The 14082-nt window shown below is 44.0% G+C and overlaps 1 protein-coding gene across 6 annotated transcripts in view; it reads right to left on the reverse strand.

Annotated features, from left to right (window-relative positions):
• The window catches only part of ENTPD4 (ectonucleoside triphosphate diphosphohydrolase 4), a 53809-nt gene that overhangs the window by 29247 nt on the left and 10480 nt on the right, over window positions 1–14082 (reverse strand). For 5 of the 6 annotated variants that reach the window (XM_073324956.1, XM_073324960.1, XM_073324953.1 and 2 more), the window contains 2 exons: window positions 13639–13722; window positions 4611–4745 (listed from right to left, as the gene is read on the reverse strand). The gene's annotated coding sequence lies outside the window, so the exon portion shown is untranslated. The remainder of the gene's footprint in view (window positions 1–4610; window positions 4746–13638; window positions 13723–14082) is intronic. The other variant, XM_073324954.1, reaches the window with a different exon arrangement.

Genomic DNA, 14082 nt, shown 5'->3' on the forward strand with positions numbered 1-14082 from the left:
TCCTTACACATCTCCTTATGATAACACCTATTTTATCATGTTCTGTGTGTATATAAATCTCCTCACTGTATTTTCCACTGAATGCATCCAACGAAGTGAGCTGTAGCTCACGATAGCATATGCTCAAATAAATTTGTTAGTCTCTAAGGTGCCACAAGTACTCCTTTTCTTTTTGCGAATACAGACTAACACGGCTGCTACTGTGATTCCTGGACTATGGGCTCAATCCAAAACCCATTTAAATCAAAAGGAGTCTTTCTGCCAACTTCAAAGGGCTTTTGGATCGGGCTACAGCTCTGGTTTTCATTGATGAGACCACGCAGCCTTTGCTTTTGTTTAAATTATACCCGTTTAGTTATGTAGCTATAAACATCCAGGAGTTTTCAGGCTCTTTATATACAGACACTTGTTATTAATTATTATACTTTATCATGATTAATTTTGAACCTTGCTGAGAACTTGACTCAAAGGGAGAATACAGGAGCTGAGTCTCCTCTCCCTTACACTGGTTTTATACCAGGTAGTTCCAGCAAAGCGCTTACTTAGCTTTAAGCATGTGCTTGGTCAGGTGTTTTGCTGAATAGGGATGGACTTAATCATGGGCCTACAGATAAGTACCCACTTAAGTTCTTTGCTTAATTGGGGCCTAAGCTTTTTCAAGGTGTAGAGTGAGTGCAGAATCAGATGCACAGAGTTTGTCACCAAGTCCCCTATTTGACTCTCTGCACCTTGGTTCCCCATCTGCAGCGTGAGGATGGGAATGGCTCCCAGGGGTGTGCTGAGATCAGTTGTATAATCTCTAGCGTGGAATGCCATGGAAATGCCTATACATCATGTTGCCTCGATGCACAAATGACAGTGGAATTTGCTTTTGCTTCTCCTCACCTGTAATAATTACTCATTTCCATGGGACAAATCTTACCCTCTAAAAGCCAGCTCCCTTGTACCTTTGTTCCTAAATTAGAATGATCAGTGGGGGCTGTTAGGAGCTAAGATCAGACTGGAAACTATTCCTTTGATTCCTTTTAAAGTTTTTAAAGTCAGGCAAGAATTTTGTATGGCACTCAGCTGCAGGCAGAGAATGCTAGAGCTTGTGAGGCTGCCAGTTCAAACCAATTATGAATTAACTGACTTGCCTGGGCATTAAAATGCCTAATAAAACTTGCTCAGTCATTGTAATATGGACACTATGTTTCTATTCTCATTATCTGATTTGGGAAGGTCATGGACCTGCATGTACTAGTCCACAGAATCATTTTGGTGTAGTAGTTAGCTCTGATGGTGCCCAAACTGAGCCTCCTAACAAACTTCCTCTCTGTGTACAGCTCACAAGAAATATATTGTATTGGGGCTGTGTACCTTGAATGGTCCCTTGAAATATGTATTAACTCCTTACGCTAAACAATCACCTTGTATTTAGCAGTGACACTCTGAGTTAGTTTCCCAGACCTGAAGAAGAGCTCCCTGTAAGCTCAAAAGCTTGTCTCTCTTATCAACAGAAGTTGGTCTAATAAAATATATTACCTCACCCATCTTGTCTTTGTGGGTCAGGAAGGAATTTATCTTCATGAATGAACAACATGCTTATATCACAGTGGCCTGGGGTGGAATGAACGGTGGGCATGTAAACTAATGTGCATACATCAGACCTGTCCTGACATCACCCTTTGGAGAATGTTATATAAATCTCCAGTGGTTCAAACTGGAAGTGCTTCCAAAACAAATTTCACACAGAAAGGGAGCAAGTTATATAGTGGGTAATATGGTAACTTCACCGAGGATTAAGTTTTTCTTGGAGGACTGCATCACTACAGCTACTTATCCTTTCAAAAGCAGCTTTTCATCCATTGATCTCAAAGTACATTACAAAGGTGGATATGTGTCCTTATCTCCATTGTACAGATGGGAAAACTGAGGCACAGAGCTTGGCAGTGACATGTTCAAGGTCAGTGGCAGAGCCAGAAGTAAAACCCAGGTCCAGCTAGTCACCTGTTGTAAATCAGCATAACTCCACTGAAGTCAATAGAGATCATGCCAATTCACACCAGGATCTGGCTCTCTCTTGGGATATTCCATTGCCAAAGTGATTTCTGTTGAAAAAGTGAGAGGGCCAGATTCTCCACTTGCATATCATAGTGGTAACATTTTACACTCACTTGATTTGCCTCTCTATTGCTCTGCACCTTGTGTAATCGATTATTCCAGCACTAGCGTTTTGTACCCAGTTTGAACATGAGTAAATGACGGCAAAAGGTAGTGGGGACACAAGGCCTGTTATTATTGTGCAATAATTGTGCATTTAGCAATAATACCAATCTTTATTCTACTCTGAAACCTGTATTAAAGCAACTATTATTCACATGAGTAGACTTGATGCTCACCACAGAACTAGCTTTTCTTGCCAGCCAGCCCTAACAAGTGCTTCTTCTGAAAGCTTTTTATCCTTTCTCACACTGCCCAGCCTTGTTTTACTACAGCGTATACATATGTTTGGCACTAACCTAATTCCCTTCATTTCTTCTTCTATTGCAGGTCATTACTGTGCCCATTACTAGGCTCATTCTATTGCCTGGAATTGAAACGGGCCACAGGAAATCAGATTTTGGAGCTGTTGCCAAGAACAGCTGACGTAAGTGACCTGTCAACAGGTACTCCTCCGTAGGTCCTTATTCTGCCAGTGTCCCCTCTGCCTGCACAGAACTCCATTGTAGTCATCAGATCAGATCGCAGAATCAGGGCAATAGTTGGGTTCTCAGAACAGTGTTCAATAGGGATGATAGAACAGTGTCAATGTGAAGTGAAATGAAACTGTGATAGCTCAGTACGATCGGCAGTTTCTTAGATTCATCAGGTGTTTCCAATCTAATCTATCATCACCTACTTATTTAGCAGTTATCACCACAGGGCAAGATTTTCAAAAGTGACTACACATTTTGGATACCCACATTTTGAGGTGCCCAGTTTCAGACCATGCTGAGCACCCACATGCTTTGGAAAATCAGGCCCCATCAAGGTGCCTCGAGTTGGGCGCCCAAAACCACTCGTCCCTTTGGAAAATCTTGGCCACATTAAACATCTGAGAAGCTCAGTGTAGAAGGATCAAGCCTGGTATGAAACACGCAGGAATGGGATGGTGTGTCTGGGCCCCTTATGAAAACCAGATGGGGCTCTGATTTGGGCACATTGTTAAAGTGGAATTGTTCTAAGTCACGATAGAGTTGCAAAGATAATGGAGGGATTCAATGAAGTGAGGTAAAGTACTGAAGGCTGCAGGTTTTCTTACATGCTTCCTCTCTTTTTAACTTTCACTGTTACTCTCTCACATATACACACACACAGTCTTTCTCTCTCTCTGTCTTACACTAACTCACACACTCTCTGTCTCTCTCTTCTACACACTTTGGCTGTGTCTTCTCTGCTAAGAAAAGGGGTGTTTTTCTACGATGTAACTAACACACATTAGCTATCCTGCAGGAACAACACACTGGTGAGAAGTCATGTTAGATTTATCATGAGGGAAACTAGACAAGGCCGGCACCATACCTCCTGCCTGGGGTGACCTCGCCCAGAAAGCTCATGCTCAAATAAATTGGTTAGTCTCTAAGGTGCCACAAGTCCTCCTTTAGTTTACCTTGCAGTAAAACTAAAGTGCCTTATCCCCACTAGCTAATTCACACACCTTTTCTCAGCAGCACCTTCACCTATCTCCCCATCTTACACAGACATCCACCAAATGGTAGCCACAGAAACTCCTTTCGTTTCATGCTAGTGGCTAGGGATGCCTCTTCGTTGGTTCAGTAACTTGTGTTTAGTAATTACTTTCTAATGTAGTATCCTTCAGAAATGCCAAGTGTGCTGTTCCCACGGCTGCAACCAGAGGCAGCTGGTCGAACCACTTTACCTTAGGAGCTTTGTCTTCACTGCAGAGTTAACTTGGGTAATCAGCACTGGGTCTGAGTGCTCAGGTTGGCCTAGCTGGGGCATGAGTAGCCACACTGCAGAGCCCTACCTGAGTGAGTGTGTCTTTATGGGTGCGTCACTCACCTTAATTTACATGCCGATGGAGAGAGAGACCTTTTGCCTGGCAGAAAACGTGATTCTCAGTTCTGACTTTAGGAACATATTTGCAGTATGCATACATAACTCCTTACATAGTATCTGTACATACATTGCACCATGATATACGTGTGACCCTCATTTTCATTTAAGACCTCACACGATATTCTTTGGTGAACCAGATTGGACATACCAGGATCAGGGTATTCTTGTCACCCCGGGCTAGTTGGCATTGAGGGGTTTATGGAAGTTTCTTTTTCAGTGGAAGCCATTTTCTCCTAAAGCTACTGGACCTTTGCATGGAACTGCAGCCTCTCAGTCTGCATTAACCCACAGCTATGGGGATTTCTAGGACAGAAAGAATTACTGCATAGGGACAACCAGACTGCAGACTCTTTTGGTTTAGTATCCAGCATGGGTGCAGGACAGGCAGTGCCAGAACCAACTTTCCTCCCACCCTGTACTGTCTCTGCCAGTGCACCTCAGGCCTTACGGTTGGGCTGGATCCAAAGCCCAGTGAAGTCAATGGAAAGAGTCCCATTGTTAATAGTCACCTCAAGGGCTGAGAGATGAGCTCATCTCTGTAGCCTCTTCATTTCTTGTCTCTCTGTTAGGACTGTTACGAAGGAGGCCAGTTGTTTTCTTATCTTCAGCAGAAGGGTGGGCCTGGAACCAGCCCTCAGAGCCTCCTGTTGGCACAGATAAAGAATCACGGGCTAACAGGGGTGGAATTCATCCAAGGCGAATACGATGAGCAGAGATCTTAGCAGCTCAGTAAGCAAGTGGGTGCTTTTGGATCAGAAATACTGGCAGGACACTGAAAGAACTTCATAGGAGACTGGAGCTAGTACACTTGTCCTTGCTTTTCCAGGACATGAGAGACACGAGGGATAGCTCAGTTGTTTGAGCATTGGCCTGCTAAACCCAGGGTTGTGAGTTCAATCCTTGAGGGGGCCATTTAGGGATCTGGGGCAAAAATTGGGGATTGGTCCTGCTTTGAGCAAGGGGTTGGACTAGATGACCTCCTGAGGTCCCTTCCAACCCTGATATTTTATGACTCTATGAAACCTTGAGCGCAGCAACAGTTGCTTTCTGCTGTGATGGCTCACTGGTTCAACAGATGTGAGCAAACTTTTAGGTGGGCTGCATCTCACAGTCTTAAAAGGCATGATCAGCATGTGATCCTCTTGAAAGCATAAGGACCATGCTTCCATTCAGTCATCTGATAATGATGTCGAACAGCTATTTTAGATATAGATGGCTATAGATACAGCGGTTAGCTGTGCCACTATAACTAACATAAACCTTATTTCTCCTCCGACAATATTGCACTTAGCTCGTGTCCAGACAGGAATTTTAGCCACTAGTGTAGCTGCATCAGTTTGTATCACTGCAGTGTGATGTGTGATGTGAACCTTGTTGCACGTACCGCTGCACTGGTGGAAATCATGCCTACACAAGAGGTTTCCACCAGCATAGCTAGCTATGCCAGCTAATACTGAGTGTAGACCAGCATTCAGTGATCTCTTCTGCCAAGACTCTTTTACTAAGGTGAGCTCTGGTCCCTTTTGTTTGTTGTTCTCCCCTTCTTCTTCTTTTTTTTTTTCACACAGCAAATCCAGTTGCCTTTGACAAACTGCACAGAGACAAGGCTTCTGTATATCTCAGAGCAGGGGCACAGTCCACAAAATTGGGACCCAGATGCACATGCAAATTGGCTGAAAATAGGTATTCCTAGGATTCATAATTCCAGCCTGGGCCTGTTATAGGATGGGTCTGAAATGTGAAGTTCAGGAACCATCTGAACTTTGGGAAAGTTTATCTCTCTGCAGAAAAGTCCCGTGGAACTGAATTGAGAATGAGCTCCTTTCTGTAGGTTTTCTCAGCCATCCTATAGAATATTCCTGCTCTAAAGTTCTATAGAATGATTACAACAACCTATTCAAAGAATCTCATCCTCTATTTAAATTCTATAGGTTTTTCAGAGTAATTACTGTAGAAACACGTTGGTTCCATCCCTATTAAATTCTATAGGAAGGAAGAGGAAGTGCTCGCCTGGATTCCTGGTTCAGGCCCATCTCTGTAGTGTATATGGCAAAAGGGGGAAAGGTTATTTGCCTTTTGCAGACTGAACAGAGATGAGGCAGAGGTGCATAGGTTTGTGTGAAACTGGCAGCTGGCTGCAGTGGGGGTGTGACTGGCGGCTACAATGTGTGACTGGCAGTGGGGATGGGACTGGGGGCTGAAGTATGTGTGGCTGGCAGATGCCACATGAAGGAAGCAATTTGAGGGTCACCAACAATCCCAGAGGCCACACATCGAGCAGCCCTCCACTCGTGTCTGCTTTGCTGCTGACTCCTAACTGAACCTGACAGGAAGGCAGTTACCAGAACCGCTAACTCTCTGGGGAAAAGCTTACAGGAGCTCATTCCCTTGACGCTCACTTTCCGTACAGAGACTAGAGGAGTAGCGAGAGTGTGTGTTAACAACAGCTAAGGCTGTGTGGGGAAAAAACAGAGTCACCATCAAACCAGCCAAATATAAAAACCCTCCTTTGGGCCTGTTTGTTGGAAAACCAAAGTGAAGCTTTTACTTTGTCAGCAAATCTTGGCCAGGGTTCGAATTGGGCCTGTTTGTTGCAGCTTGGTAAGCAGCTGTAGTAGCTGCTCTGGAATCTAAACTTTCGTTTAATAAAATAAGGTCCCCTGCCCTTACAGTTGTGGAGAAAACTTTTAAAACCTGGCCTGAGTGTAACTGGTGCAGCCATATCTGCCTGAGTCTGCAGACAGCCTGAAGCACTAGTGGGTAAGAGGCACAGATAAATTATTATTATGGGGGTTCTCCAAATGTGCGAAATGCTTTCCAGGCACAGCAGGAGATACAGTCTCTGGTGTTAAGGAGCATATAGTCTTTATTTGTTGGCATATTTTCAATTATTATTTATATGATAGTCGCACCAAGGGGGTCAGAGATTAGGGCCCCATTGTGCTAGGTGCTGCACAAACACATACTCAGATATGGTCCCTGCCCTGAAGAGCTTGCAATCTAAAAAGACAAAACAGATGAAAGGTGGGAGAAGAGGAGTATTATTGTCACCCTTTCATAGATGGGGAGCTGGATCACAAGATGAAGTGACTTGCCTGAGGTCACACAGGGAGCCTGTGGCAGAGCTCTCAGATCTCCTAAGTCCCAGTCTAGTGCATGAACCACAAGACTACCCGTCTGCTAAAGTTTACAGTTACAAATCCGTTATATTTTTATGTCACATTTATTCCAAGGCTTTTTAAGTCTGAATCTTAATGACGACAATTTAAATGCAAATTTTAAATTCCTGATCATAGCATCCAAAAAAGGAGAATGGCCATCCTATTCTGAAGATCTGCACCATCTGCTGAGTAGCGTCTCATTTTGGCAGCATGACTTGGAGGAATTTGGGTTATGGGCGGAGCTTGGGAGAAACACCATCACTTTATTTTTCCTTTCTGACCCCTGTTTAAGACCTTACCCATCTCAGGTCTAATATCCTGGGACCGACATGGCTACAAAGTACACTGCATAAGACAAAGTTGTAAGGCATTATTCCCAGCCTCTCATCATAGCAAACAGGAATAATATGCCATGTACGTAAGAGAAAGATAAACAGACATTGATGCAACCGGCCAGATGATTATTTGTCACATTATTGACTCTGCTCATTACTTCTATGGGGTGGGTTACTAAAGTGGACACCTGAAGGTTAAGGAAGAGCAATAGTAGAAAAACATGAAAGAGAACGGAGAGGAGCAGAGGCTGAGTTGAAGTAGAATATAAAGGCCTGATTCTCCATTGCCTACACTTTGTGCAGTCATTTATGTCAATGCAAACTGGGTGTAGAGCCAAGCCATTTTGATATACGAGCATGTGTTGCTCCTTTTGCACTGGGGTAAAATACTGCACAAGATGCAGAGCACCAGAGTAGCAGGCCCAGAAAGAGGTTAGAAAAGAGGAAAATGGATAAGCAGAGAGGTGATGTAGGTGATATTTACAGCCTATGGTATGATCTAGCTTGAAGAGAAAAAAGAATTTGTCCAGGTTATCATTTCTGGAGAGGATAATTTTGGAGAAGTGCTGAGAAAAATCCTATTTCCATTTTCAAGCTGCGAAATGCTGTTTGTGGTGGTAAAACCTAGAGTGACCAGACAGGAAATGTGAAAAATCGGGACAGGGGGTGGATGGTAATAGGAGGCATTATAAGAAAAAGACCCCAAAATCGGGACTGTCCCTATAAAATCGGGACATCTGGTCACCCTAGTAAAACCACCTCTGGCAGAAATGGGATCAGCTGAGCTCCCAGGTCAGATCCTCAGCTGGTGTAAATTAACATCACTCTATTGAAGTCAAAGCAGTAATGCCTATATACACCAACTGAGGATCTGACCGTGGGTACCAAATTCTGTTCTCAGTTCTGCCTATCTAACAAAAGGAAATGGAATTACTCTAAATTTGCACCGGTGTAACCAAGAGTGGAATTTGGCCCTAAGGGTCCAAACTTCTTGTCCTTACTGCCTGAATGAGGACTGCAGGATCAGACCCTTTGTAGAAAAGACAAGGAGTAAAGGACCTGCACACATGGAGGCTGCTCGTGATATTACAATAACTGTGACTGCCCCAAATGCACTCCCCTACCTTGGGGCTAGCACGATAGCATCTTGGCCCATGACTAAGGCTCCTAGGTGCTAAAGTAGTACAAATAAATAACAATAATAATAGGGCTTGGTGTCAGTGACTTCAACAGGCTTTGAATCAGCCCCTATTGCAGAAAAGGAGTGGACCTCATAGCACCCCGCCAGCATCAGGAGATGGCTACGTTGCGCGAGTACAAGAAAACTCTTGCTAACCAGAAGCTTTCGCTCCATGACAACCTTGTTCACTTGCCTTGCATTCATCTTAAGCCCCACTGACCATTCTGGGTGGCCAGAGAAGCTCTTTTTTCATCCAGCTTCAACCCAGAAGACACCTGGTGAATGCAATGGGCTGCGTCTGATGTAAACAGCAAGCACCTCGTAGATGATCTCACGTTGAACCCCCTGGTTTCTTGCTTCACTGAAGACAGTGGATGACCATCAACTGTATTAGGATGCTACATGGAAGATGCATGCACCTGATGCATGAATGGAGAACCAAGGATTCGCCACAGTGTGAATGGGGAGCCCTCCAAGCCACTGAACACAAGTGTCCCATCTTTCCATCACCAGGAGGTCTAGCAAAGGTGCACTTTGCATCTCCTGAAGCTCTCGAATGGGTTTCAGATCTTTCTATTAACTTGTAAATGTTGCTAGTTCCATATGAAAGAAGAAAAGTAAGGAAAGAGAAGAAGAAAGACTTGGACTGAGTTTGGCACTCCATTGCCTTCAGTGGGAGTCAGGCACTTAAATACCTTTGAGGATCTGGGTCTTGGGGGTCTGGTTTTCCAATGTAGTTACTGCTGATTTCTACCACAATAAAGGTGAGGAGAATCAGGTCTTAGGCATTCACTTAATCTATGCCATGCTTCTGGATCCCGGGCCCCTGTTCAGCACAGCCCACGTTGAACAGAACAGCCCCCCACTTTCTATTTTAAAGCAGAAGCTGCATCTACAAAACAACCTTGTTAATATTGTCCCTTGAGGAGGCTGATAGGAGAGACAAGGTGTATTCAGAATGGGTGGGCTCCTATCTCTCTGTAACATATCTGTGGCTCATTCGCTGTCCTGCCAGCACCTACCTGAATATCTGGTTGCTGCCTGAACAGCAGCAGGGAGATACAAGCTGAGGACTGGAAACACAGAGCTGTGTGTGCGGGTGCCCTTTCTGATCAGTCTGAAATCACCATGGACCAGTCACTTGAGTCAGACTGGAGTTAGAGGGGGAGGAGGCAGCATAGGGAGGACAGTGCACAGCGATGGAGGCGGGGCCTTGGTTTTATCCTCTCTTCCTGCATTTTTATACATTTTTCTTCATCTCCCTTGTGCTCTGGTTCCAAAACCAGATGGGCACCTCCACAGACTAACTTGTCCCTGCAGCCTGGCATTCTTTGCTTCATGTAGATTGTAAAGCCAGAAGGGGCCATTATGACTCTTCCAAACCTGTTGGGTTGTAGGTGTTCTATGAATTAAGATACTTGCATGGTCCTCATTACTGTAAAGATAATACAAGCACCTGCTACTCACTAATGACTGTACCCCTCGTGAAGAAGGTCTGGTTTATTACCCCCATTTTTACAGGTGGGGAACTGAGGCACACAGAAATGAAGTGACCTGCCCAAGGGCACACAGCAAGTCTGTGGCAGTCCCAGATTTGAACCCAGATTTTCTGAATATTAATATGGTGCCTAAAACACAAGATCATTCTTTTCCCTCCTCCATTCCAGCCCATTGATTTCTATGGATTTAAGTCTGCTGACACGTGTAAACAGAACTAAATTGAGGACCACAGCAGAAAGAAACCAAAAAAATGCAAATTCATTCCAGAGAAGTCACTCCTTCTAGATGCATTCCCTGTCCTGGCAATATGCCTTGGAATCACTGGCACCACTTCAGACAGCTGCATCTTCCCCAACGTTTCCTGACGGCTTCAAACCAGAAAGGCAAGGTGATGAAGAGATTTGGTTAAGGGAGAAATAGAAAAGTGACCATAATTACCCAGTTCTATATAACCTCTCTGTGTTATATTAATCCACCTTGCTAAATGATGACAAATTAATTCAGATGATGTGCAGTGGGACTTCAGGAACAATGCCCATTAGTCAATTTTTAGCCTCACTTACATATGTGAAGTCATTGGGGCTTACATGAGTATAAATGGGTACAGAATCTAGCTGCATAGCTTTAATGGAGCTGCACTCTGTAGATTCTCTCTTTGGTTTCTACTCATGGTGGGGCCATATTCTGATTTTAGTTACATTAGTATAAATGTGGAGTATCTCTACAGAAGTCAGGAAGGCTTGATTCCCTCTGAGTTACTTCAGTTTTATGCTGGTGTCACTCCACTGATTTCAAAGGCATGGCACTCTGGTGTACATCTATTACACTGTAATACCCCTACTACCTAGGTGATAATAACGAGGAGTCCTTGTGGCACCTTAGAGACGAACACATTTATTTGGGCATAAGCTTTCGTGGGTTAGAACCCACTTCATCAGATGCATGGAGTGAAAATACAGGAGCAGGTATAAATACATGAAACGATGGGGGGTTGCTTTACCAAGTGTGAGGTCAGTCTAGCGAGATAAATCAATTAATAGCAGGATACCAAGGGAGGAAAAATAACTTTTGAAGTGGTAAGAGAGTGGCCCATTACAGACAGTTGACAAGAAGGTGTGAGTAACAGTAGGGAGAAATTAGTATTGGGAAAATTAAGTTTAGGTTTTGTACTGACCCAACCGCTCCCAGTCTCTATTCAGGCATAATCTGATGGTATCCAGTTTGCAAATTAATTCTAGTTCTGCAGCTTCATGTTGGAGTCGGTTTTTGAAGTGTTTTTGTTGAAGAATTGCCACTTTTCGGTCTGTTACTGAGTGACCAGAGAGATTGAAGTGTTCTCCTACTGGTTTTTGAAAGTTATAATTCTTGATGTCAGATTTGTGTCCATTTATTCTTTTGCCTAGAGACTTTCCGGTTTGGCCAGTGTACATGGCAGAGGGGCATTGCTGGCACGAGAACTTATGCCCAAATAAATTTGTTAGTCTCTAAGGTGCCACAAGGACTCCTCGTTATTTTTGCTGATACAGACTAACACGGCTACCACTTTGAAAAACGGTTACATAGGTGATAAACTTTTTATACATGCATGGGCTGTAAATCTATTATTGTGGTATAAATCTGGAGTAATGCAGCGGTCAATCAAGCCAACAAAATTACTCCAGATTTATAGTAACTGAGTTCAGAATCTGGATCATGACGTGGGAATCACATGATTGACAAAACTCTATTTTTCTCTGCAGCAATTATGTCTTTGCGGAGAACGAATGTTTTGCATTGCTGTTTTTCTGTTATGAATCTAAGTTGTGGAATGCAGGAAGCACTTTAGAAAAGGGTTACAAACACAAAGGTGTCTTACGCTGCTATTTGAGTTACTGGATTAAGCTGGGCTGAAGAAACAGAAGATGCCTTTGTTCATTTTTATGGCATTTGCCAACATTATGAAACCGAAATAGGGCGCAGACTGCACAAGTGAACTTTTCTCCTCTGCTGATTTTTCCTCTCCAGTTAATCAGCCATCACAGATAAATTTATCTCAGGTGGCCCTGGCCTAAGGCCTGATCTTGCAAGATTTATCCAAATGAATATGCCTTGCTCCTGGGAGCAGACTCATGAAAATCAAGGGGAACTGGTAGCTTGAGCAAGGAGTGATTGCATAAGTAAGGCTCGCAAGATCTGGCCTAGAGTCTTTCTTTTTCTGTAATTGCCTGTTTGTTATTTACCTTGCCAGCTATGTCAGATGCTGCATGAGAGGAACTTTGCTTTGAATCAAAGGTAATGCCCCAAAGACTTTCAAAAAGAGTTGGGTGTATCACTGCCCTGTGTGTCCCCTTCAATTCATATGGGGGCAATGTAGGGTTAAGCAATCCAGTTCCTGTGCCCAATTCCTACTACAGGAGGCCACTTACTCTAGTACTGCAGAGAACAGACCAGCAATGGAGCAGTACACTGGTTGTGCAGGACCTTGATGGTGAAGATGGGGGTATTAAGTTCAGTGTTGAAAAAAGAGGAAGCCAGAGAAGGGAGTCAAAGAGGAGAGCTGAGGTAGGAAGGGCCATGAACACAGATGGAGCATTTTGGGAAGGGGAGATGCAGGGGGCTCAGAGAAGAGGAAACCATAGTAGTCATGGCAGAGACAGAAGGGATGTAATGTAGAAGAAGGAGCAGGATTTAACAAGAACCTAGAGTCGTGGGGGAGAAGGAGAAAGAGAGTCTACAGTGTACGTCAGACTTGGCTGGAAGCAAATGCAAGTTCATTGATCTCAGTGGAGTTGCACTTGCTAGCACCAAGTCTTATGAGTTTGTATTACTTGGGAGTGGGAGATTCTTTGCACCAAGAGAATAAATAACTGGCTGGTATCTTTCCTTGTTTCCTGATAGATGAAGTACCAGAGAATACAGAGGCGATGGGGTTGTACTTTATGAACGCTGCTCCATATGACCCCAGAAATGTTCAGCTGCCTCCAATGTTTTTTTAATTTACATGAAGAGAGAAGCACTTCTTGGAAAGCTGTCCAGCTCCCATTGAAGTCTCTTAGGCCCAGATCCTCAAAGGTATTTAGGTGTCTGAATCCCTTGGGAGTTAGGCACCTAAATCCCATGGGAGTTAGGCACCTACGTGTCTTTGAGGCTGTGGCCCCAAGTGACCCCATTAGAAGAGGAGGCCTATAGGGCAGATAATAACTAGTCCTTAGCCGAGGCAGGTAAAATGTTCCCAGCTCAGCTTCCAACTGGGTGAATCACAGCTAGCTTCATGTTCCATTACAAACTGAAAGCCTAACACAGCCTTGTCAAAAGTATCTCACAGTGAAACCTGAGCCCAGTTTAAAGGGAGCATAGGGAGGATTTAGGTGTAGAAACCAACCTGAACTTGCAATCTTTGTGCAGTGTAAACCAGGTGATGCTTAATGGCTTCTGATGAGCTTCATGTTCGGGGTTTGGTCCAGACCTGCAGTTCGAACAAAGAGGGTATGAACCTTTATTAGGTGAAAGTGAAGAAAAGGCTCACATGACTACTTGGAAACTTCACCAGTCATCTTTCACCCAGACCTGGTAAAAAGAGGCCAAATCCATCTCTGGTGTAACTCAGTGGGGGCTGCCGGAGCTCAGCACCTCACAGGATCAGGCTCCAGCTGTGTTAGGGAACAAAATATACTTACAGGAGCCCTTGAGTGAAAACCCTTGCTCCTTAATGGTCTGAACTGGGACAAGGCTGGCAAGAAGAGGCTTTGTGGATCAGAATCAGACACAAAGCTCAGCTTCACTGCATTATATAATTACCTAAGATTTCAAAGGTGTTATAGCCTAA

Source organism: Lepidochelys kempii, chromosome 26, assembly GCF_965140265.1.
Source record: "Lepidochelys kempii isolate rLepKem1 chromosome 26, rLepKem1.hap2, whole genome shotgun sequence".
Lineage (NCBI taxonomy): Eukaryota > Metazoa > Chordata > Testudines > Cheloniidae > Lepidochelys > Lepidochelys kempii.